This window comes from Macrotis lagotis, chromosome 8 (assembly GCF_037893015.1).
Source record: "Macrotis lagotis isolate mMagLag1 chromosome 8, bilby.v1.9.chrom.fasta, whole genome shotgun sequence".
NCBI classification, from domain to species: Eukaryota; Metazoa; Chordata; class Mammalia; order Peramelemorphia; family Peramelidae; genus Macrotis; species Macrotis lagotis.
The window spans coordinates 59,617,876-59,641,074 of NC_133665.1; the positions used below are offsets into that span (position 1 = coordinate 59,617,876).

A 23,199-nucleotide genomic window follows, 5' to 3' on the forward strand; every position below is an offset into this window, starting at 1 on the left:
GTTAAATATTTGCCATCCTCAGCAAGTCAACTGGGGTTTGTTTGGTACACTTCCATATTGCCATTTCTGGAAGTTGGGAGGTTATCATTGTTACCATTGTCCTTTTCAAAGCCTCACAAATGGCTTGCTCTGTAGAATTTCAATGAGGTTCACGTGGCACAATGAATGACCTTCTTAATGTCATATAAAGTGTCTCACACAAGACATCCAACACAGTTCTTGGGTAATCCAAAATTAATAGGGTCTTATCAGGACCTAGAGATTACAGTCATCACCAAATAAAGAATTATGCAAACTGAGCAAACAAAGAACATTTTACAAATGTTATCATAGATTACTATATGCTTAATATTAATTGTTCTGTCCCAATTCAAGCAAGTGGGAGGAAAAATAAAAATTGCAGTTGGAATTAAGAACACAACTCATAAAAGTGGGGAAAAAAAGCAATGGGGAAATGTCTTAGATGAATTCCTAGAACGCATGAGGGACTCTCCTAATAGAGATTAAGTACCAGAAGTAGACTGAAAATCATGCCACCCTCAATTGAAAAACTAACTGTTGGATGAACATTCTTCCATGAATACCAGCAGTATATAGGGCATATAATTCCCCAACAGACCTTCTGCCAATACATAGAATAATCCAGATAGAGGTCCAGATTGTTCCAAATTTCTCCAAGTATACCAAACAGAGGACAGCACACCAAATATAGGACCAAAATCATCTGTGATGTGATAAGCAGGTTTAACTCAAAAAGAAAACAAATTCACATAATCTTGAACACACAAAGAACTCCCCAAAATGAATTAAGCCATCACATGTTATTGACATCAGCTTCTCAAATCCCAGACAAGCTCCAGAGTATAATGGTACTGGACTCAGGGGGCTGAGGAAACCCTCTCCCATTAAGGGACCCCAAATCTAGGCTCATGTGTGGATTTTGTTCAGACCCAGTAATTTTACAGAGAAAGTTCAGGATATTTTTCTTGTCATTTCTGGTTCTTTATTCCCCTACTCCAGAACCCTGGAAAAAATCCACTATAGAAAATTTAGGCTTGTGTCATATCTAGGTTCTTCTCAGAAAAGAATAAAACAACAGGAAAAAAAACAGATCACATATATAACAGCTATTTATTTCTTCCAAGCAAAAGAAATTCTTAAACCACAAAGACATAAATTATGAAATAATAACCGATAACTCCTGTTATATTCTCAATAAGGTCCATACTTAAAACATGAAAACATGAGATGTTTATTAGGCTTGCTGAACAACTATTTTACCACTTTGGCTTTGTAAAAAACTTTATCAAGGTCCATATCTTCTGGCCATTCAACTCAGGACTTAGATTCATCCTCTTTCTGTCAACAGGTTCCAAATGGAGCTCCAAATTTTCAGTTTGATAAAGGTTCCTCCAAGATTGGAAATATCTGTCTCAGGATCTCTGTTTGGTCACCTACAACCAAAGAAAGAAACACAAAATATAAGGCATCCAGGACTTTGAGATTCTCACTCAAACTCAAGCAGATGAGCAGATCTAGGCAACCAAGTGATGTAGTAGATAGAGTCCAGGGCCTGAAATCAGGAAGACCTGATCTCAGATCAGGCCTTAAATACTTCCTAAATTAACTTCTTGCTGCCTCAATTTCCTCAACTTTAAAGTGGAGATTATATTAACATTTACTTTATAGGGTCATTAGACTATTTGTAAAGTGCTTACCCAGAGTGGCATTTAATAAATATTTGTTCCCTCCCTTTCCTCTAGCTACCTTAGAAATTAGTGGAGATAGGTACCCTTCCCTCCACATCATGGGAAATTCAAAGAGAGCTTTACAGTTTCTTTACACACAGCACATCAGCACATGAACAAGAATAAAAGTTGCCCCTTCCTTTAGAATTCCCTGAGTAGGTGGCTCTTCTTGGCTCAGTGACCAGTCCTCTTTTACACATCTTCCTCCCCTCTCTGGGATGACACATGGACCAAGGACCAAGGAATCTGGGATCATCTCAAAGTGCCAAATCCTTCCTTGATAAGCCAGAGCACATGTGATCCACTGAAATTGGTCAGCTCAGTATCACAAAGGTTCCATGGGGGAAACTCTTGCTGGAGTTCAGGCACATAGGGTGGGGGAGGGGGATATGAGGGCTGATTATCCCCATCACAAAGATTAAGAGAAATTTTTTTCAAGTGTACGTGGATCCTTCACAAAAATGGAGTATATAATTAGTCACAAAGAAGCTCTCAGCCAATGAAAAAGGACAAAAATAGAACATTCTACCTTTCAGTTAACAAGTACTCACATGATGAATGTCACTAGCATATAAGCTTCTTGAAGGCAAGAACTGTTTTGATTTTATATTCCTAGTATTTTAGCATAATTCTTGCCACACAGTAGGTGCTTAATAAAAGTTTGTGGAATTGAACCAAACAAAAACATAAAGATACCAGATTGCTTCCTTGATCCTGCTGTCATTTAAAATATTATTTTCTTTTAAAATTCAAATTAGGAGGAATTTTAGAAGAAAGGAATACTTCAATCACTGGTGGAGTCCAAGAGGCAATCCATGAGACAAATTATTTAAAGGGCAACAAAACAGAGTTCCTCCAAGTAAAAACTCCAAAGCAACAAAACTGAAGGGGAGAAGGAAAGGAAGACAATAGCTGATGCCCTGGCTTTCATGAATGTACCAGCTTCTCTCTGTCACTGAGGCTGCTTGCTCTGGTCACATAAAGTAAGCAGAAGTGGGGCCCCCCTACCAGTTTTGAAGGCTAGGCATATCGCTCTGTTAGTTCTGTACTAGTTGTACTTAGGAGCAGGAGAGAATGTGGAGGATAACATTAGAACCTTCAAGTGTGACTCCAGGGGTCTGATTTTAAAAGAAAATAATAATTTAAATAATGGTAGAGTTAAGGAGGCAATCCATAAGATAAAACTATTTAAAGGGCAATAAAACAGTTTTGGTTCTGATACCCTGGGGTGGCATTCTCTGCATAGCTACAGCTTCTAGATTGTTCCTCAGAAGTTTTTGTTTCATGCATTCCTTCTCTAGTCACTGATGTCTTTGAGTTTATTACAACATGGCACTTGATTTTATTTCCAAATCTTACTTATCTCAGTCAGATAATAAAATTTATTACATGTCTGATATGTACAAGGCACTGTGCTAAGCACGAGGGATGTGAAAAACAGCAAAAGATAGTCCCTACTTTCAAGGGACTCATTGTCTATTAGACTAATAATTACCTAGCTGTGTGGCCTTGGGCCACATAATTGTTTTCCAATTATATACAATAGTAGTTTCTATGCATCATTTTTGTAAAGTTTTGAATTTTACAATCTTCTCCTCTCTCCCCCTTCCTTCAGCCAACAGAAGGCAATCTGATAATCTTTACATTTGTTTCCATGATATGCATTCATCAAAATTGAATATGTTGATAGAAAAAAAATATCCTTGAGGAAGAAATAAAATATTATAGATGGCAAAATTATGTAGTACATAAGACAACTTTTTAAAAAATTGAATGTGATAATCTTTGGTCTTTGTTTAAACTCTACAATTCTTTCTCTGGATACAGATGATATTCTCTATCACAGATACCCTAAAATTGTCCCTTATTATTGCACTGATGGAGTGAGCAAATCCATTAAGGTAGATCATCACCCCCATGTTGTTGTTAAGGTGTACAATGTTTTTCTGGCTCTTCTCATTTCACTCAACATCAATTCATGTAACTCTTTCCAAATTTCTCTGAAATCCTATCCCTCCTGATTTCTAAAAAAACAATAATGTTCCATCACATATACATACCGTTTTGTTTAGCCATTCCCCAACTGATGGACATCACCTTGATTTCCAATTCTTTGCCACTAACAACAGAGCTATTATGAATATTCTTGAACAAGTAATGTTTCCACCCCTTTTCATGATCTCTTCAGGATATAGACACAGTAGTGGTGTTGTTGGATCAAAAAATATGCATTTTTTATTATTTGGGGGGCATAATTTCAAATTGCTCTCCACAAAGGTTGGATCAGTTCACAACTCCACCAACCTACATTAGTGTCCCAGATTTTTCACATCCCTTCCAACATTGATCATTGTCCTTTCTGGTCACATTGGCCAATCTGAGAGGTGTGAGGTAGTATCTCAGAGATGTTTTAATTTGTGTTTCTCTAATCAGTAATGATTTAGAGCATTTTTTCCTATGACTATAGTTAGCTTTGATTTCCTCATCTGCAAATTGCTTTTGTTCTTTTGTTATATAGTTGTTAATCCTAATAAGATATTTTGAATATTATTTCAGTGGATATTTGGTCAACAAGCATTTAATAAGTGCCTATTATGTGCCAGGCACTATTCCAGCCCTGGAGATAAAAACACAACAAATTTTAAAATCCCTACTCCCAAGAAGCTTGGGGAAGACAAGAAGTGCAAAAGATAGGAGGAAGTAGTGGACTTGTGATTTCATTGTTTTAGGGAATGCCCAGATGAGGACATTCCCTTTAGCTCAAAACCTTATAGAAAAATAATTGTTGAAAGTTACCATTTCATGTAGCTGGAAAAATAAATAAATAAAATTTTATAATCTTTTAGAGAGTTGGCTAGATCACTGATAAGGTAAATGACTTGGTTGGAGTTACACAGCCAGTATTATACTAAAATTTAATGTAAACCTTGAAGGAAGAGATGATGAGGAGTAAGGGTATTCCATACAAAGGGTACAACCAATATAAAGACATCAAGATGGGAAAGTAGGGCCATGTTTGAGTAATATAGAGAAGGGCAATATGATTTGTATTGTACACTGTGAGAATGGAATTGATGTATGATGAGGTAGGAGAGATAGATCCCAGGATGGAAAGGACTATAAAAGTCAGAGTTTCTATTTCATCCTGGGGGCAATAAGGATTCACCAGAGTTGTTTGAGTAGGGAGGTTACATGGTCAGATCTGAATTTAAGGATCACTCTGACTATTGTGTAAAAGATAATTGGAGTGGGGAAAGACCTGAGGCAGGGAGACCAAGTAGGAGACCTCTGCAAAAATTTAGGAAAGAGATAATGAATTTAGGGCCTGTGTGAATATGGAGAGGAGGCCATATATGAGAGATTTTATGAAGGTAGAAATAAAAAAATTTGGCAATTAATTGGATTGTGGAGTAAAGGAGGGTGAATTATACAGGATTCAAAGTTATAAACCTGAGACACATGAAAGAATGTTACCTTTAACAGAAAGAGAAAATTTGGGAGAGGCAAAGTGGTGGGGGAAAAGGTAAAGATTCTATCTTGGATTTGTTGAGTTTAAGGTATCTCTGGGACTTCCAGTTTGAATGTCCAATAGACTGTCCAAGAGGCAGTGAATGTAGACTGCTTTTCTAGGTGATATGGTCCTGAAACTCAAAGAAGAAACTGGGATGGGATATATAAATCTTTGAGTCATTTGTTTAGAGGTAATAGAAAAACACATGGAGACCTGATAAGACCAACAAAGGAAAATATAGAGAAGAGGTATAGAATCTTAGGAAACACCTGTAATCAAGGAGCATGATATGGATGATAAACCAACAAAGGAGATATAGGATGATTAGTTAGATAGGTAGGAGAAACAGAGATAAAAAAAGAATATTCAGGATAAGTTGGTTGTCAACAGTGTCAAATGTGTCAGATAGGTTAAGAAAGATAAGAACTGAAAAAACCATGGTACTACATAACTAAGCAATAATTGGAAACTGCAAAAAGCCCTTTCAGTTCAGTGAAGAGGCTAGAAGTCATTTTGCAAAGGATTGAGGCATGAGATTAAAGAATGTAGAATTAGTGAGCATAAATGGCTTTTCTGGAAAGCCAAAAGCTTAAGAGGAAAAGAAAAGAGATCAAGACTTTAGAGAGATTTGACAAGAGCTTAATTGGTAAAGAAGAATTATCCATCCGACCTCAGACACTTAATAATTACCTAGCTGTGTGGCCTTGGGCAAGCTGCTTAACCCCATTGCCTTGCAAAAAAAAAAAAAAAATCTAAAAAAATTGGGGCGGCTAGGTAGCGCAGTGTCTAAAGCACTGGTCTTGGAGTCAGGAGTACCTGGGTTCAAATCCAGTCTCAAACACTTAATATTTACCTAGCTGTGTGGCCTTAGGCAAGCCACTTAACCCCATTTGCCTTGCAACAACCTTAAAAAAAAAAGAATTATCTAGTAAATGCTGGGCTATACCAGCAAACTGAATACTTGCTAATACTGATATTGAAAAGGAAATAGTTAACCACAACATAATTCATGTAAATATCTTGACATTCTTTATTTTTTAAAAATTTTATTTATTTAAGGCAATAGGATTAAGAGACTTATCCAAGGTCACACAGCTAGGTAATTATTAAGTGTCTGATATTAGATTTGAACTCAGGTCCTCCTGACTCCAGGGCCAGTTCGTGTTCTATCCACTGCACCACCTAATTGCTCCTTGATATATCTTTCAATAATAATAAATATTGGAACTTACTGAGTAGGGTAGCATTTATTTGAATTATGGCTAAATTTTACCAGTTTCATGTTATCCTTTTTTTTGAACCTCAGTTTAAGACATTGCATTAAACATTTCCTTTTTTGAAATGATTCAATAAATTAGAAAAATCAAATTTTAATTTCACTTTTATTTGATTTACTAAATTAGAATATTAAATTGGCACTAGGAATTGATTTAGTAAGCATACTCATTATTATCAACTAACAAAGAGGGGAAGGTTGCCAGCAGACTGCTTATTCATGAAGCATGAATTTTTTCATGAAATATTTTCACAAAATACATACTGAAGTTATAATAATGAGTCTAAGTCTATTTGGCATATCTAAGTACTGAATCAATCTCAGGTTTATTACACACACACACACACGCACGCACGCACGCAGACAAATGTATAAAAGAAGGGGATGTCTTATTTAATTGACTCTAGAACTCTGGGTAGACTCCCATGAAGGTTTAATGGAAAGACATGAAAAAGAGTTAACATGTGATGGAAAAAGACAGGTTGCAATCTGTATCATTGGAGAGAGTACCATATTTCAATTGTTTACTTTTATCTCTCAGATGACACTGCCCTATACATTTGAATTGAATAAAAAAAAATCCCCCAAAAAACAGCTAAGTAAGGAAATGAGAGAAAATGTCATATATAGGAAATAGCAAGTAGGCTGATTTCCAGCAAGTTGACTGGTAAAATACAGTGCATAAAGAAGTATAATATAAAATAAATTGAGAAGGATAGGTAGAAGTTAGGTCATGGAGGAACTTTAAATGTCAAATAGAGGAGTTTGAATTTTGTTCTTGCAGTAATAGGGATACACTTAAATTTCTTGATCAGGAGAGTGACATGGTCAGATCTATTCTCTTTTTAAAATTTTGAACTTTAGACACCAAATTGAATGAGTATCCCCATATACAAAGTAGAACAAAAAAAGAGAATTTATCATGAAACTGTGAGTCTCAATTATATACAGCTAGTTTTTCTTTTTATTATTTTAATTAAAATAATAATAGTTTAATTTCAATTTTTTCTTATTATTTTCTTCTCAATTTAAAATATAAATAGAACATGTAGTTTTCCAGGTTATTCTGCCTATTTGTTTATCCCCCCCCCCAACTTCCTTCTTATCTCTTCTATGTTTTAAAAAAATTATTAATGACCCTCTTCCACAAATCTTGGCAATTGATTGGATGGGATATGTCCAAATGAGAGATAATAAAGAGTCAATGCTGGAAATATGGGAAAGAGAGAAGAATAATAGTGCTTTAAACAAGACTAGAGAATGTTAGAAAGAAAGGTGGGTTCCTCAGATACTTAATAATTATCTAGCTGTGTGGCCTTGGGCAAGCCACTTAACCCTATTGCCTAGCAAAAACTTTAAAAAAAAAAAGAGAGGTGGGTTTAGGAGGAATAGAATTAAGTTCTGTTGTGGAGTACTAAGTTTTGAGATGCCAGTGGAACATCTAGGTAGAAATGTCTAGCAGATAAATGGAGCTTGAGGTAGGGCTGCTTTTGCTGATTTGAGAATCATCTGCATAGAACTGATAATTAATCCCATAGGAGCTGATGAGATCACCCAGAGAGAGTGGAGAAAGAAAGGAGAAGGGGACCTAGGACAGAGCCCTGGGGCACACCCACACATGGGGGCCAGGATGTGATTATGATCCAGCGAAAGAGACTGACAAGGAGCTATAAGAAAAGATACCCATACCTAGGCAGAGTGACTTTTCTCTTCTTCTATTTAAGATCCTGTCTGATTTACTGCCAGACTACTGCTCAGTCAGCTCATAAACTGCACATGTCCCTTGAGGCACTAGTTAATTGACTTATGATTAGAAAGCTGCCGGAGGGTGAAACAAGAGCTGAGAATTCAGACCTCCAGTAGGGACAAGTGTGTGAATAATGGAATAATATCTAGAGGAAGAGAGGACAGTCTTAGCTTAGCAAGGAAGGGTTTGGTGGGTAGGTCAGAGAGGTGGATAAAGCATACAGATCTCTGCAAGGGTTAGAGTAAGACCTTAGACCCACCACCCACAGTTAATAAGCTGCTTGTAATCTTCTAAATTTTATTTTGTGCTTCTTTGCCATCCGTCTTGTGTCATCCCTTGCCCTCAACTTCTAGTATATGCAATTGGATTAATAAATCTTTGTGAAGAAAATGATTCAGATAACAGTACAAAGTCCTTCTCTGCTGCCTCCTGGTGGTTGAGGTGACCTTGACTCTAAGGTTTAATAGTGAAGTCCAATGTCCAGCAGGTTCTGCCAAGCTGAAAAGGTTCCCAGTAGGGAACTAGTGACAAATGAACAAGTTTTAGCTCAGATCAGAAAGGTTCATCAGAAGAAGGTTGGTCATTAGGTAAGAAACATTTGAGGGTACAGCAAAACATTGCTTTCAAAAAAAAATCAATTCTTTGAAATACTTAAAATGCAAGAGAAGCAGCCTGAACAAATGAATAAAAGGCTGATCTTAAAATCATGAAGATCTGAATTCAAGTCATGCCTCTGACACTTATAAGATGTGTGATCCTGAGCAAGTTGTCAAAGCTCTTCCTGTCTCCAAGTTACTTTCTGAGTCAAGAGTTCTTAACCTGAGGGATCTATGAAATCCCATCGTGTCTATGAATAGATTTCATTTGGTCATGAATCTGAGTAGAAAAAAATACATTTTTATTTTCAATAATCTCTAACCGAAGTTTGATGTTTTCAACAATTATTAAAAACATTATTCTGAGAAAGGGTCCATAAGTTTCACCAATCTACCTGTGAGATCCGTGTTACCAAAAAAGGTTAAGAATTTCTGCTGTAATAATTACACAGCTGTTCATTCTTCATGAGAGAAAGTTTTTGGTAGCGGAGGAAATATTCTGACCCTTTTAAACTCATAAACTTGTAGAATTTTAGACCTTGGTGAACATCTATCCCAAGTCCTAAGTCAGATCTGAAAAAAAAAATTCCTTCTACCACATACCAAACATATCCACCCTTTCCTTGAAAACCTCTGTTGATAAGGAATATTCTGGTACTATTTCCTAATTAATATTTCCATGGGGGGGTGTCTTAATAATAAACCTTTAGTCATGGGTTTGACAAAAAAAGGTAGATGGGAATAGATTAGTACTTTTAACTTAAAACAAATATGCAAAATGAGTTTAAGGTCATTGGCCAAAAGGAAACTCATGGCAGAACTCAATATTTCAGACTCATTTCTGTTTTCCAATGGTTATACTTTCAGTTGGGGTCTTGGAAGCTTGGGGTTCTTATTTTTCTCTTTTAGTTCATTTCCTGAGCTTAAAGTGTTACAAAAGAAAGGGTTCAAGTTTCAGATGGATACCAAAATCATATCATTTCTAGCCATGCAAACTTTGAAGGTTGATTAGTCATACACTAATTACAGTGGCTCAGTTCTGCTTCCTTATCAGGCCCCATTTTAGGTACCATTCCCTGACTTTGAAGTGCCAGGCTGAGTTAGGGGTTTATCTAGATAACAATGGAGAAGCAGCCGTGGGGAAATGATGAAGGTTCAGATTGTGCCCCAGAAAGTTTTATAAGAGATTGACAGGAAAATGAATTTCTATATCCTGAGTCAAACTAAAGAACCTCTTATTGCAATATAGGGAAAGATACTAAAGTATACTGGACAAGGCCCCTGACCTTGAGGAGATTACCATCTAGATAGAGAGGCAAATACAAAGTGGAGATGACAAGTCTATAGGTAAAAATTATATAACTTATTTATTTAACTATCTGCAAAGCAATTGGGAATGCTGGGGGAGATGTGGGTAGATAATGAAAGGTTAGGTAAGACATAGTCCTATTCCACATAGACTTCACAGGAACTCTCTGCCATTTTATGAAACAGAGGTAAAGAAGACAGTCCAGAAGCATTAAATCCCATTACATGGAAACAGTCAATGTTGGGGGGGGAGTTCGTTATGGGAAAACAAGCACACACTCCACTGCTGTTAAAAGACTGAACTGATTCAATCATTCTGGAAAACAATTTGTCATTATTTGAAAAAGGTTTATACCATTCAAATCCTTTGACCCAGAAATACATATAACCCCCAAGGAGGGAGGTCAATATAAGAAAGGTCCTACATGTCAAAATATTCATAGCAACATTATTGTAGTAGCAATAACTGGAAAGAGTGAATGGGTCTGGGGCAGCTAGGTGGTGCAGTTGATAAAGTACCAGCCCAGGAGGACCTGAGTTCAAATCCAACCTCAGACTAATTACCTAGTGGTGCATCTTTGTCGCTTAACCCTATTATTTTGCAAAAAAAGCAAAAAATGAAAAGAGGACTGGATCATAGTTGAATAAATTGTGGTATATGAATGAATTGAATATTATCTCATTAAGATGTAGAGACAAGGGAGTGTAGAGGTTAAAAGACTGGCCTTAAAGTCTGGAAAAACTGAGTTAAAGTTCTGACTCTGACACACACACTAGCTGTGTGAACATAGATAAGTCATTAAACAGCTCAGTTTATCAGACATCTAAGAGGATAGACAAGGTGCAATGAAGGGAGTTTCCACATCTGGACTTCTTTAATGAAATTACAGGTTTGTATACCATTACTACACCACTCCCAAAAAGAAATGATGACTAGATAGGAGAAATTCAAGGAAACATTGGAAATTTGTAGGAATTAATACAAAATGAAAAAGGCAGAACAAGAGGAACAATATATACAATTTGCCAATAAAGTAAAAGCAAGATCCTTTACTGAAGAAGGGTAAGCAGGAGTCTAGGAAGCATGAAGAAGGAAGGAAGGAAGGAAGACTTTGGATAGATTCTATGGGGAATGTGTGTGGGGGATATAAAGATTGCCATGTAGTATTGATGACCTAATTGAGATTCAATGACACATTTGCAGTGGACAGTGGGGCTCTAGCCTCATCAGGGTTTCAGCAGTAGAAGGCACATAATGGGAATAGCACTCAGGATACTGACTTGGCAAGGCATGAATAGTGGTAGAACAAATGGATAATGGTTTTCAAGAGAATAGAGATTCAAAAATAACAAAAATGGTCAACCAGAAGTCTGTAAAGGAAGGAAAGAGAAACCATATTGGGGGAATAGAACAGGAGAATATATGGATCTGTAGAATGTGAAGGCTGAAGTGAAGAATACATTTAAGAGAAATAAGGAAGAAAAATTGAAATCTTTTATAGTCAGAGAGAAAGATTTTGAGTTCAAGATCATAGGGGGAAGCACAGTTATGGGGCAAGATGGTAAAATTTAAGATGTTATAGGGGCAGCTAGGTGGTGCAGTGGATAGAGAACCGGCCCTGGAGTCAGGATACTTGAGTTCAAATCTGGCCTCAGACACTTAATAATTACCTAGCTGTGTGGCCTTGGGCAAGCCACTTAACCCCATTTGCTTTGCAAAAACCTAAAAAAAAGATGTTTCTGGCTAGATGAGATTCTTTGTCGCTAGGTGGCGCAGTGGATACAGCATCGGCCCTGGAGTCAGGAGTACCTGAGTTCAAATCCAGCCTCAAACACTTAGCCCATTGCCTTGCAAAAACTAATAAAAAACAAAAAAAAAATTAAGATGTTATCATACCTGCACATGTTTTGGATTGAGTAAAGATATAAATTATGATAATTTAGAGGGTTAATCGACTGTGTGGCTACGGTATCAACTAGTCATCAGATTGTAAACTGGGTTCCAAGTATGAGGGCAATAGTTGGGGCAGAGAAGAAGAATGTGAGCTAATAACAGTCTTTGTCAAAGGAGGGAGAATGACCTAGATGTTGGCAGGTGACTATAACAAGGATGTGACTATGACAAGGATCTGGGTCAGATTATATAGAAGGATGAGATGAACTTCAAAGAAGAGGAAATTGCTGAGAGATGAGACAAAGGAATATTCTGGAAGCATACGTGAGAGTACACCTGCTTCTCCTTTTGAGCCAACGTTTCAGGGGCATGAGAGAAGGAGCACCTAGGAAGAAAGCACTTTTTGGAATGATTTAAGTTACTTTCCATACTACAAGATGAACAAATGTGAGGAAAATAGATGTAGGATAAATAGGAGTTTGCTGACAAGAATGTGGGTATTCTAGAATGGAGTAAGAAGGCAGGAAAGGACATGGACTGCACATCTTTTTCCATTTTTTGTGTTTCCTTTACCAAGCTGTGGACTCTTTTTTCCCATGATTTTCTTGCATCAATCTCATTTTTCTCCCCAATTTCTCCTCTCTTATTTGATTTTTTAAAAAAACCTTTTTGAGTTCTCCCAAAAGTTCTTTTGGGGGCTGATAACAATTTACTTTTTTCTTTGAGGCTTCACATGTAGGCATTTTGACATTGTTGTCCTCTTCTGAATTTATGTTTTGATCTTCCCTGTCACCATAGTAACTTTCTGAGTTAAGATTCTTCCCCCCCCCCCTCATTTTTCCAACCCATTTCTGTAGAGGACTGGAGCAGAGTATGAATCCACAATCCAGTCCATACCTTAGCGGATACCTGCTTCTGTGGGAATCATGCTCAAAAATTGCTCCATTACAGCTCTCTATGAACTATAATTTATGCAATGCTAGATAAGGACCCTAAGAGTGGAGGGAGTATCCAAGTATTAAGAAATGGCTATGGGGGGCAGCTAGGTGGCACAGTGGATAGAGCATGGGCCCTGGAGTCAGGAGTACCTGAGTTCAAATCCGGCCTCAGACACTTAATAATTACCTAGCTGTGTGGCCTTGGGCAAGCCACTTAACTCCATTTGCCTTGCAAAAACCTTAAAAAAAAGAAAGAAATGACTATGAAACTGGGGAAGATAATATGCCTGAAAATGACATAATCAGTTATGCAGGTGCAGAGACCAGTACTGAGTTAGACAAAACAAATCCTGAATATAGGACATGGGAAAGAGATCTGTGTCCAGATCAAAGGGTACAATTCTCACAAGCTTGAATCTTTGCTTACATACCCTTTGTGGTTTTTATCTTTAAATATTCTGACTCTTTGGACAATAAACAGATTGCTCTCTTGCATTGCCCATCTGCCTGTGTCTTTTTTTTTTTTTTAAGGTTGTTTGCAAGGCAATGGGGTTAAGTGGCTTGCCCAAGGCCACACAGCTAGGTAATTATTAAGTGTCTGAGGCCGGATTTGAACTCAGGTACTCCTGACTCCAGGGCCAGTACTCTATTCACTGCGCCACCTAGCCGCCCCCTTGCCTATGTCTTTTCTATTCAGCTTCTCACTGAAGCAGTGGGGACACTGGACATTCCCTACACATTTCATACATTTTGATTTTGTATTAAAGTTAGACTCTGTTCCTTGGTGGAAAAGGCACTGTCTCATGCTTCTTGCAGGGGACCAAAGGGCCTTGCTGCTGGCTTGCCTAGATGTTGCCTGCTCTGGACTGCAGAACCCTTTTTACCCCAGTAAAACAGACCTTTCCTGATGTCCTTCTAAGATGTCTTGGGCTAGAAAATATGTTTTATCCCATCCTGTTGTTGACTTTGTCACTCCAGAATTCATTTTTGAGCTATTATTTTATAGTTGTTTGGAGGTGAATTTGGGAGAATTTAGATGAGATCCCATCTTATTCCATCACCTTGGCTCTCTATCCTGGATATGGACTGTGGAGGAAGAGATAGAAAGAAGAGAGAAATTCAAATGGATAAGATTTTTACCTTAGTAAGTGTTAATTAAATCACAGGGCAAAGGTGAATAGGGTTTGGGAGTTGGTTTGCCATAAGATGAGGGACCTCTCCAAGGTACTGGGAAATGAATGAATGCAGACTCCATGAAGGAGTATTAGCTTCCATAGTAGCTTTCTAGAAATGTAAGTAAGCTGGGAATGGAGAGAGTGTATACAAGGAGTGGGAAATTCAGTCTGGGTATCTAGGTCAGCAAATACTAAGGCTCAGAGAGTTTGACTCTCAATTTCCAAACACTTATAAGCACAGAGTCTTTTTGTTGTCTTAAACATTTGAGGTTTTTTTTATTTAAAACATGAGCAAAAAAATGAAAAAAAATAGATAGGAGTATTTCTTGCCTTCTCAATGGGTAGGGAAAAGGATGCAGGGAGAGTGAAAATTTGGAACTGAAAATAAATTTTTTTTAATTAAAAAGAGAAAAGAAGAGGAAGAGAGCAAAGGGGGCTGAATATTTAATTGCAATGCAATGTGACTTTTTTCTAGACTCAGTTTCCTTAACTGTAGAGAGAAAGGCTTAGTCTACTTGATCATCCAGTCAGTATCCAGAACATAGGACTTCACACCTAGCAGGTATTCAATAAAATCTATTGAATGAAAATTGGATTTTTCTTTTCAGTGAAAATAAAAATTACCATCATGGTAAGTTTATAAAAATTTATTTTCTCTGATTCTTGGCTAGTTGTGAGAGTTCTGTCTAGACAACAGAAGGCCAGAATTAAAGAAGCATTTATTAAACATAATGTGAATAATAGTTATGGCTTATAGGTCTATGATACTTTGAGCTTTTTAATCACAAACCTGTGAATTAGATGCCATAAATCTTACTATCCTGTTTCTATAGAAGAGGAGCTAAGTCTCAGAGAGGGAACAATTTTTCCATGGTTACACAGCTATTAAGTGTCAGAACTGATTTCTTTTTTTTCTTTTTTTGGCAAGGCAATGGGGTTAAGTGGTTTGCCCAAGGCCACACAGCTAGGTAATTATTAAGTGTCTGAGGTCACATTTGAACTCAGGTATTCCTGACTCCAGGGCCAGTGCTCTATCCACTGTGCAATCTATCCGTTCCCAGAACTAATTTCTTGATCCCAAATCTGATGCTTTTTTTTTATCATAGCACATTACTCCTACTTTGCTCATGGCCCTGAACCAGGATTTCTGTTCAGATGGTTTTTACTTTTTCTCCTAAGAAAGCATAAATGTAACTGTGAGGCAAGGGGAACCTGGGTTGCTGAGACAAGAGATATGAATTCTAATCTAGGTCTTACCTACTCTATGGGCTACATTTTCCTCATTGATAAGATGACTTGTCTAGAATGGATTCTAGAGAGATATGGAAGGCATTGTTGGCATGACAGGACAACATATCATTGACATGATAAGTTTGAATGTAGAGGAGATAGAGGAGAATCAGAGATTACAACAATGATTCTAACCTACCCAGGCTAAATGTAAGGGGCTTCAATTGATTCTTGTTTGAGAGGATTTGGCGTTTGAGTTTCATTCTCTTGTTGTCCTCTTCCTAATATTTATCAGATTCTCTCCTGAAATGGAGAATCTGAGCAGCACAATATGCTAACTGTGGTCCAACCAGGGCAGAGGACCCAACAATCTTTTACCTCCCTCATTATAAATTCTACATCCTTGATATATGAGAAGTAACTAAAAAGCCTGGGGATTTATGGTTAGATCTATAGCAAACAGCTGGGGCTCCCGAGCTGTCCTATTCAGTTTAATTCAATACACATTTTAAAGTACAATTTGGTATCCTCTTTAAGAGGATATGGACAAAAATTGTTGAGCTGGCATAGATGGTTATGATGAGCTGGTGTAGATGTGTTATGATTTATACTGGAAGAAGCGTGTGTATTAATGAGATCTTGGATCCATTGAAGTCTTGTATCATACTATCTTAACAGAAAGATTTCTTACCCTGCTCTATGAATTGTGTCCCCCAAGGCAGTACAGACACTTTTCCAGGTCCTGGTAGGGTCTTCAATCTGATAACAGGAACATCATGCTCCCTGGAATTGGGGAAAGAAAGTAGGTGCTTGTCTGCCAGCAGAGAGAGATTTGGCACATCTTTGCTTGGCAATTGAGGTTCCTGGTCCCTTCTGGAAGCCAACCCATACCATCTGAAAACACTGGAGGGGAAAGGAGGGAAGAGGAGGGGCCCAGGATGTAGCCCAAAGTGTGGGGAAGGAGAGGACACCAAGGAATCTTATTAGGGCAGGAGTGAGGTCAGCAGGATCAATAACAGCATGTGGGCACCTGGGACCTGGTTCCCAGCTCTAGTATTACCCTAGTGCCTATACCAAATGAGACTCACTCATGTACCATGTACATGATACAGCAACACCCCTCCCCTTACCTCTAATTTGACTTTCTTCCTTCCTCTACCCCCTTCTCTCCTTGCCTGCCCTCAGTCCAGTTTCCCTCTCTCCTGCTCAGCCAAGCCTCCCAGTTTTCCTTCTCTCTTCCCTCTTGGCTCTTTTTCCTGCACCACCCCCTCAACCCTCCCCCGCCGCCCAGCAGCAGCCAGGAACAACCCTTGTGCTGCTGCCCTCAGAGCCTGCCCAGACTTTACTGTGGCTGCTCCCACAGGCAGCTCTGGAACGAAGACTTTCAGGAAGTAATGGGGAGCCCAGGAATCCGAGGCCAACGTGGCCAGGGACTGTCTGATGGGGGCCATAGTCCTGATTCCACGATGGACACTCTAAAGGTAGGTGATACCAAGCAGGGACACAAGAGGGGAGGGTAAGTTCTAAGCCCTGAGGTATGGACCCCAGCAGACATCTTTCATCACTCCCCTGCCCTTTCTTCTTCTCCCTTCAATTTGCTCAAGTCAGGAAGACTGAAAGTGTGGGACTAGGGAGTTATGGTAACCTCCTGAGCTCTCAGTAAGAATCATTCTCAAATGGGGAGGTAGGAAAAGTGAGAGACATGGGAGGCATCTTCTGGGGGTATAGGCTGGGATAGCCAGACTGAAGTCCAGGCTTCCAAGGCAAGGAAGAAAGGACAGGCCTGAGGGAGATGCAGAAGCTCCATTTCCCTATCCAGGAGGAATCAAACTTCAGGTTTCCAAGAACCCATTAACATGACCCATATTTGGTGGTCACTTATCTGAACTCTCTTTAACGATCATTGTCCTTCTCTGTGGATTGCTCTGTATTGGTCTAATAATTTTTAGAAGAAATAAAGATAGAGAAGACATTAATTAGCATTGATTGAGGTCTGAGGGAGGGAGTTGTTTAGATCCACTATTCCACCACCACCACCACAGGGTTAGGGATTGGCTGTCTACATGAAGAACAAGTGGATTTTAATATCCTCTATGACCTCACAGGCATGGAATTAATTATTTGAATTAACATTGATCAAGAATCTACTATATATGAAGCCTGGTGCTATGACCTAAGAAATTGTCCCTTCCTTCAAGGAGCTTACTGGAGAAAGAAGGGAGGAAATAAATATTTATTGAGCACGTACAAATGTACTTAATGTCCATAGCACTACACTAATAATTCATTTGATCTTCACAAAAATCTTTTGAGGCTATTATTACCCTTTTTAGAGTTGAGAAAACTGAGACAGGCAAAAGTCAAACAATTTGCCCAGGGTCACACAGCTTATTAATGTCTGAGGCTGGATTTGAACTCAGGTCTTCCTAACTCCAGGTCCAGAGCTATGTAGCTTCCTCTAGGGGATGATGCCTGTATAGAGATTAAGTAAATAGTGATTTATAGAGAAAAATGACACTGTCATCTAGAGACATAAGAAAAATCAATGAATAAGAGATGAAGTTGAGAAGAGCATGAGACCTAGCCTATGCAAAAGTATGAAGGCAGCAGATGGAACATTGAATCTAGGCAACAATTAGTGGGCCAGTTTGGCAGGAACAAAGAGTACATAAAGGGGAGTATTAAAAAATGTCTGTAAAGGTAGGTGGGAGCCATACTGTGGAAGGCTTTAAACCTTAAAATCATGCCAAAGTGCTTGTCTTTTTATACTAGAAGTAATAGGGAGCCACTGAATATTTCTGAGCTGGAGGGTTTTTTGTGTGTTTCAGAAATATTAATTTGGTAGCAGTATGGAGAAAGAATTGGAGAGACTGGAATAAGAGAGACCAATATCATTACATTAGCCTAGCTAGGATATGACAAAAGACAAAATTACAGAAAGGAGGACAAATGCAACAACTTGCAGAAGTAGAAATGAAAGAACTTTTCCAAATGGATTGAAATGTGTTAAGAGGGGGAAAGACCCAGGGCATGCACAGCTCTATTTGTAAGAGATGATTATTAAATTTTCATTGTGACCATTTACAACTTGGAAATTGGAAAATGTTATAAATCAGGATTTCATTTATTGTTTTGTTGATTGTCTATACCTAAGTGAGGGAGAAAACATTAATAATGCAACTTAAATTTAAAAGTGCTTACTTTTTTTGGAAAGTTGGTTGTTAAAATTTATCACCTCACCACTGTGTTTCTAGATGACTTAAAGGATAATGGTAGCCTGTACAGAAATAAAGAAGTTTAGAGGAAGGATGGGCTAAGGAGAGAAAGAAAATAAGTTCTATTTTAGATGTGCTGGTGTTGTGGCATTGGAACTTAGGAGCTTGATTAGGACTGAATATGTAAATTAGAAGGAGGTCTAATGAACAGAGATGTTAGTCAAAACCCTAGGAATTGATGAAATCATTGAGAGTATAGAAAGAGCAGAGGGTCCAACACAAAGTCTTGGAAAGTCATCATGCTTAGTAGCAAAAGTCAAATGATTGTCCAGTCAGACAAGTAAGAGGAGCAGCAAGAGTACTGTTAATGAGAGAGAGAGAGAGAGAGAGAGAGAGAGAGAGAGAGAGAGAGAGAGAGAGAGAGAAGGAAGAGAGAGAGAGAGAAGGAGGAGGAAGGAGGAAAAGGAGGAAGAAGAAGAAAAAGAGGAGGATGTTTAACAGTAGAAACAGGTCAAGAGGACTGAGGAAAAAAATCATTGGATTTAGCTCACTGGTAACACTGGAAAGAGCAATTTCAGAACAGTGTCAGGGTTGGAAGCCAGATTGCAAGAGATTGAACAGTGAGTAGGAAGTGAGGAAATGGAGGCAACAGGGGCAGACAGAGGATGGGCTCCTTCTAGGAATTTTGCTATGAAAGGGAAAGGAAATTTACACGATAGCTTCAGGGGATGGCAAGGTCTGGTGAATGTGTTTTAAGGACAGGAAGAGCTGTTTGTAGACAGCATAGAACAAGTCAGTGAATAAGGAGAGATTAAAGATGAGAGAAGAGAAAGATGACAAAAAGAAGCAATGATTGGGGGCCAAATTCTGAAGGAGACAGAGAAAGGTCATATGTCAGGTAATGATCCTGACAAGGTCTAAAGGCAGCCCTTCCTCAGAGACTAGAAGTCATGTTATGAGGTGGAGAGAGTATAGTTAAATTTTGTTCCTGAGAGAAAAGGGTGTCAGAAATAAGCTTCTGAAGGGGTGGAAGAAGAAGAGGGAAAGCTGACCCCCCCCCATACCTAGAGAGCTCTCACTGATTTTGATGAGGGAAGACTATGGCCACACCTGGAGTTGGCTTCTCATTAAAAACCAGGTGATAGAAATCAAGTGAGATGGGGAAATGGGAAGGGATTCATTGTTAAGAGAGATTGATAGGAATTCTGATCATGACCAGGGATCCAGTGGTGAAATCTGGAGCCAGTGACATATTAGCTACTTGGTGCCACCATGTGGCTGTGGGCTTCAATGTGACGCAGGCTCACATTGGGGAACTCAGGAGTTTGAAAAAGCCAGAGAGCCTAGACTGACTGGCATCTCTCCTTCCATGGAGATGTCAGGGAAACTGGTTACACCTAGTAGGGGATAGTGAGGGATAGCTGTGAAATACAATCCATTGTTCCTATTCCAGAGCAAAGGAAAGGGATTGATAGGACACAGGGCATCAGCAGGAACTTTTCCTTCAGTGGCTGTGTCATTATTGAGAAGTAAACAATTAGTGCCATCTAGAGCTATCTCACCCCTGAGAGCTAGATTCTGGCTGTACCTTTCAGAGGGAAGGCTGATTTAGGTACAATCTTCAGAACAGAACACTGAGCCCAAGGAGATAAGACAACATCAACTGCCATAGATATTCCCTTAAAAATGCTCATTCTGGAATATCCATCAGAATATATATATTTTTTCTTTTTTCTAATACCTGGATTATCCACCACCAACCCTGGAAACAGAATTTCTGTTAGGAATTTCTGCCTGAAGCCTACCCCAGGGATCTCATGATTCAAAAAAGTCAGATCTATTTTATGAGAATGATTCTTTCTCTCCACATGTCCTCGAGGAAGCTGCCTGTGCAAAAATATCTTCCCTGAACTTCAGCATCTACAGCTAATTTCATCCTCTGTCTGCCTGTATGGTGACTGTATGTCTTATGATTGTGTGTATTTCTATATGATTGTGTGTGTTTGCATGTATGAGGACTTATGATGGTGTTTGTAACTACATGGAATTGTGTGTATTTATGCGTGTATGTTTTGATTAAGGAAGATCATCTGGAGGTGGTCTCTCAATAAGAACCAGATGAATATAAATCTTGTGAGTTGAGGAAATAGAAGGGGGTTCTATGTTAAACTGGCCTGTGACATGTAAGCTTTATATAACTGCACATCCATGATAACAATGTAACCAAGCAGGCATGTAGATTGTGATTGTGTGCCTGCATGTCACTACATGCATGTGTTGATGTCTCACCATGTATGTGATTACATAGACTAACAGGAGCTTGGTTTTAGAGATGGAAAGAACAGTAGATGTCATCTCATCTAATCTTTCATTTTAGAGTTGAGGAAACAGAGTATCAGGGAAATTATGTGATCTACCTAGGGATAAGATTCAAACCTAAGTCCTCTGACCCCAGGTCCATGCCTCTTTTTCATGCTCTTAAATTTGCATATGATTACATGTGGCTACGTGTCTTTCTCTGTATGTGGCTACCTATATATAGGTAACTACCAGCAGGTGACTACAAATGAGTGTTTATATTGAGACATGAATGCATATATGTACATATACACTTATATTTGTATGTGAACAGACCAGTGGCCAGTGGTAAAGAAAAGGTCAGTGATGGAGGAATGCAGACTAAAGTCTAACTCCAGGGGGCAACCTTTTCCTTTAGGAAGAGTTCAAACTTGTAGGACTCTCTTTACCCCATATTCATCCCTCCTTCCATCACTTCCTCCCTGAGAGTAATGAGAATGAAGAACGCAATAAAGCTATTGTACAGGCAGCCCAGAATATAATCAGGCCCAGAGGCCCAAAGAAAAATCTTTCCCCCTTCGTTTTCAAAGTCCTCCTTTCCACACCTTTACTAGCCACAGACTTCCAGAAGGACCCTCATTCAAGAGTCCTGTGATCCCCTTGTAGAGTGGGATTGTAGAAAGTAGAGAAAGAGATAACTGGGGATATGGTCAACTGCAGGAGTCCTTCCTCTTAGAGGAAGGGGCTGGGATCTATGGATATACCAAGAGGAATACCTAGTGAGACTGTCTGTTGACTGTTCAAATGTTTTTCTTTGTTATAAGACAGACTTCAGTTATTCTGGGGAGGGGGGCAGTTTTAAGGAATAATAACTATGATGTAAAAATAAAAAACATCAATAAAATTTTTAAGTTAAAAAATAATAAGATATGGAAGTTAGAATAGATGATATCTAAGATTGCTTTCAACTATATGATCCCATGAATCTAGAATTTATAAAACTAGAAATATTCATAAAGACAGATCACAAATATATGGTATATGCATGTGTGATGCACAGAATATAACATGTATATGTGTTTATATGCTATTCCAAAAGTCTTAAAAATTAAAAGTATACTAAGATTTTTTGAATATTTTATATATAGAGAATGGAAGGGAATAAAGGGAATGTTAATGATGAGGTGAGGAGGAGGAGGAAAGCCTTTTTCCATAAAGCTTGCCCTGAGAGAAAGAGCCGTGAAATTTAGTTTCAAAAGAGTCCTTGTCCTATGAGGATCTAGCCTCCCTGTGGACTCTCTAATACCCTGAGGAGAAGAAAGTTCAAGTGCGAACAGATCCTTCTTTCATGTCAAGAACTAAATTCAACTCTGAGGGCTTGCCCCTGTCCCAGTTGAGCATGGTTGAGGGTTCTGTCTACTTAAACACACTATCCATCCATTTCTTCCCTCAATTTGTTTTATGGCCATTGATAGTTGTCTCAACTATCCTCAGAGACCCTGATGGAAAGATTTGTGTCCTAAGTTAGAGCCAGAGTTTAAGAGGAAAACAGTAGGGGCTAGTATCTCTCAGCCTTTTTTAGGAAAAGGAATGGAGAGAAAATATGAAGAGAGCCTGGAAACAACAACCTTTGCAACAATGGGAGAGTTTGATCATTTTGAATAGTGACTGGGTAGGCCTATAGCATGGCTCTTTTCCTGATGTCATGGTATTCTTTGAGAATGAAGGACAAAGAACAACAATTCCTCTTTTTCAAATTACAGTCCCTGCCTTCTTCTCTCCTGGTAGATATTCTCTAATTCCCATGGTTAGTATGTTCAATCATTTCCCCTCCAGAACCTATTTGACTTCCTTTAGCCCCATAACTCTGAGATCTCCCCTTGATCCTAATGCCCCTTTGAACATAGGATGGTATCCTATCCCTCCCCTTTCCATTGCTATCAAATTTTTTGAAAAAGTCATCTGCACTTGCCTCCACTTTTTTTTCATTTTTCCCCTCACTCCTCAACCCTCTGTAGTCTAGCCTCCATCCTAATCACTCCACTAGCTGTTCTCCTTGGGTCACTAATGACTTCCTTTTGCCAAATCCAATAGCTTTTCCTCTAATTCTACTAAGACAGGATTGGGTAGTAGAACAATCATTGGAACTGGACTGGTGTGTGTTCAATTTTCTCATCTGCAAAATGAGAGCTTTGGACAATATTGTTTTTATGGCTCCTTCCAATTCTAAAAATTCTTTGATCCTGCTTGCTCCTTCTATAAG

The 23,199-nt window shown here is 38.6% G+C and overlaps 1 long non-coding RNA gene across 1 annotated transcript; it reads right to left on the minus strand.

Annotated features, from left to right (window-relative positions):
• Positions 1-1,130: 1,130 nt before the first annotated feature.
• LOC141495658 (uncharacterized) lies at positions 1,131-16,203 on the minus strand. Its single transcript, XR_012470824.1, has 3 exons — positions 16,115-16,203; positions 13,918-14,104; positions 1,131-1,454 (listed from the first exon to the last, which is right to left on the minus strand). It is a non-coding gene; the product is annotated as an uncharacterized LOC141495658 (long non-coding RNA).
• Between the last annotated feature and the right edge of the window lie 6,996 nt (positions 16,204-23,199).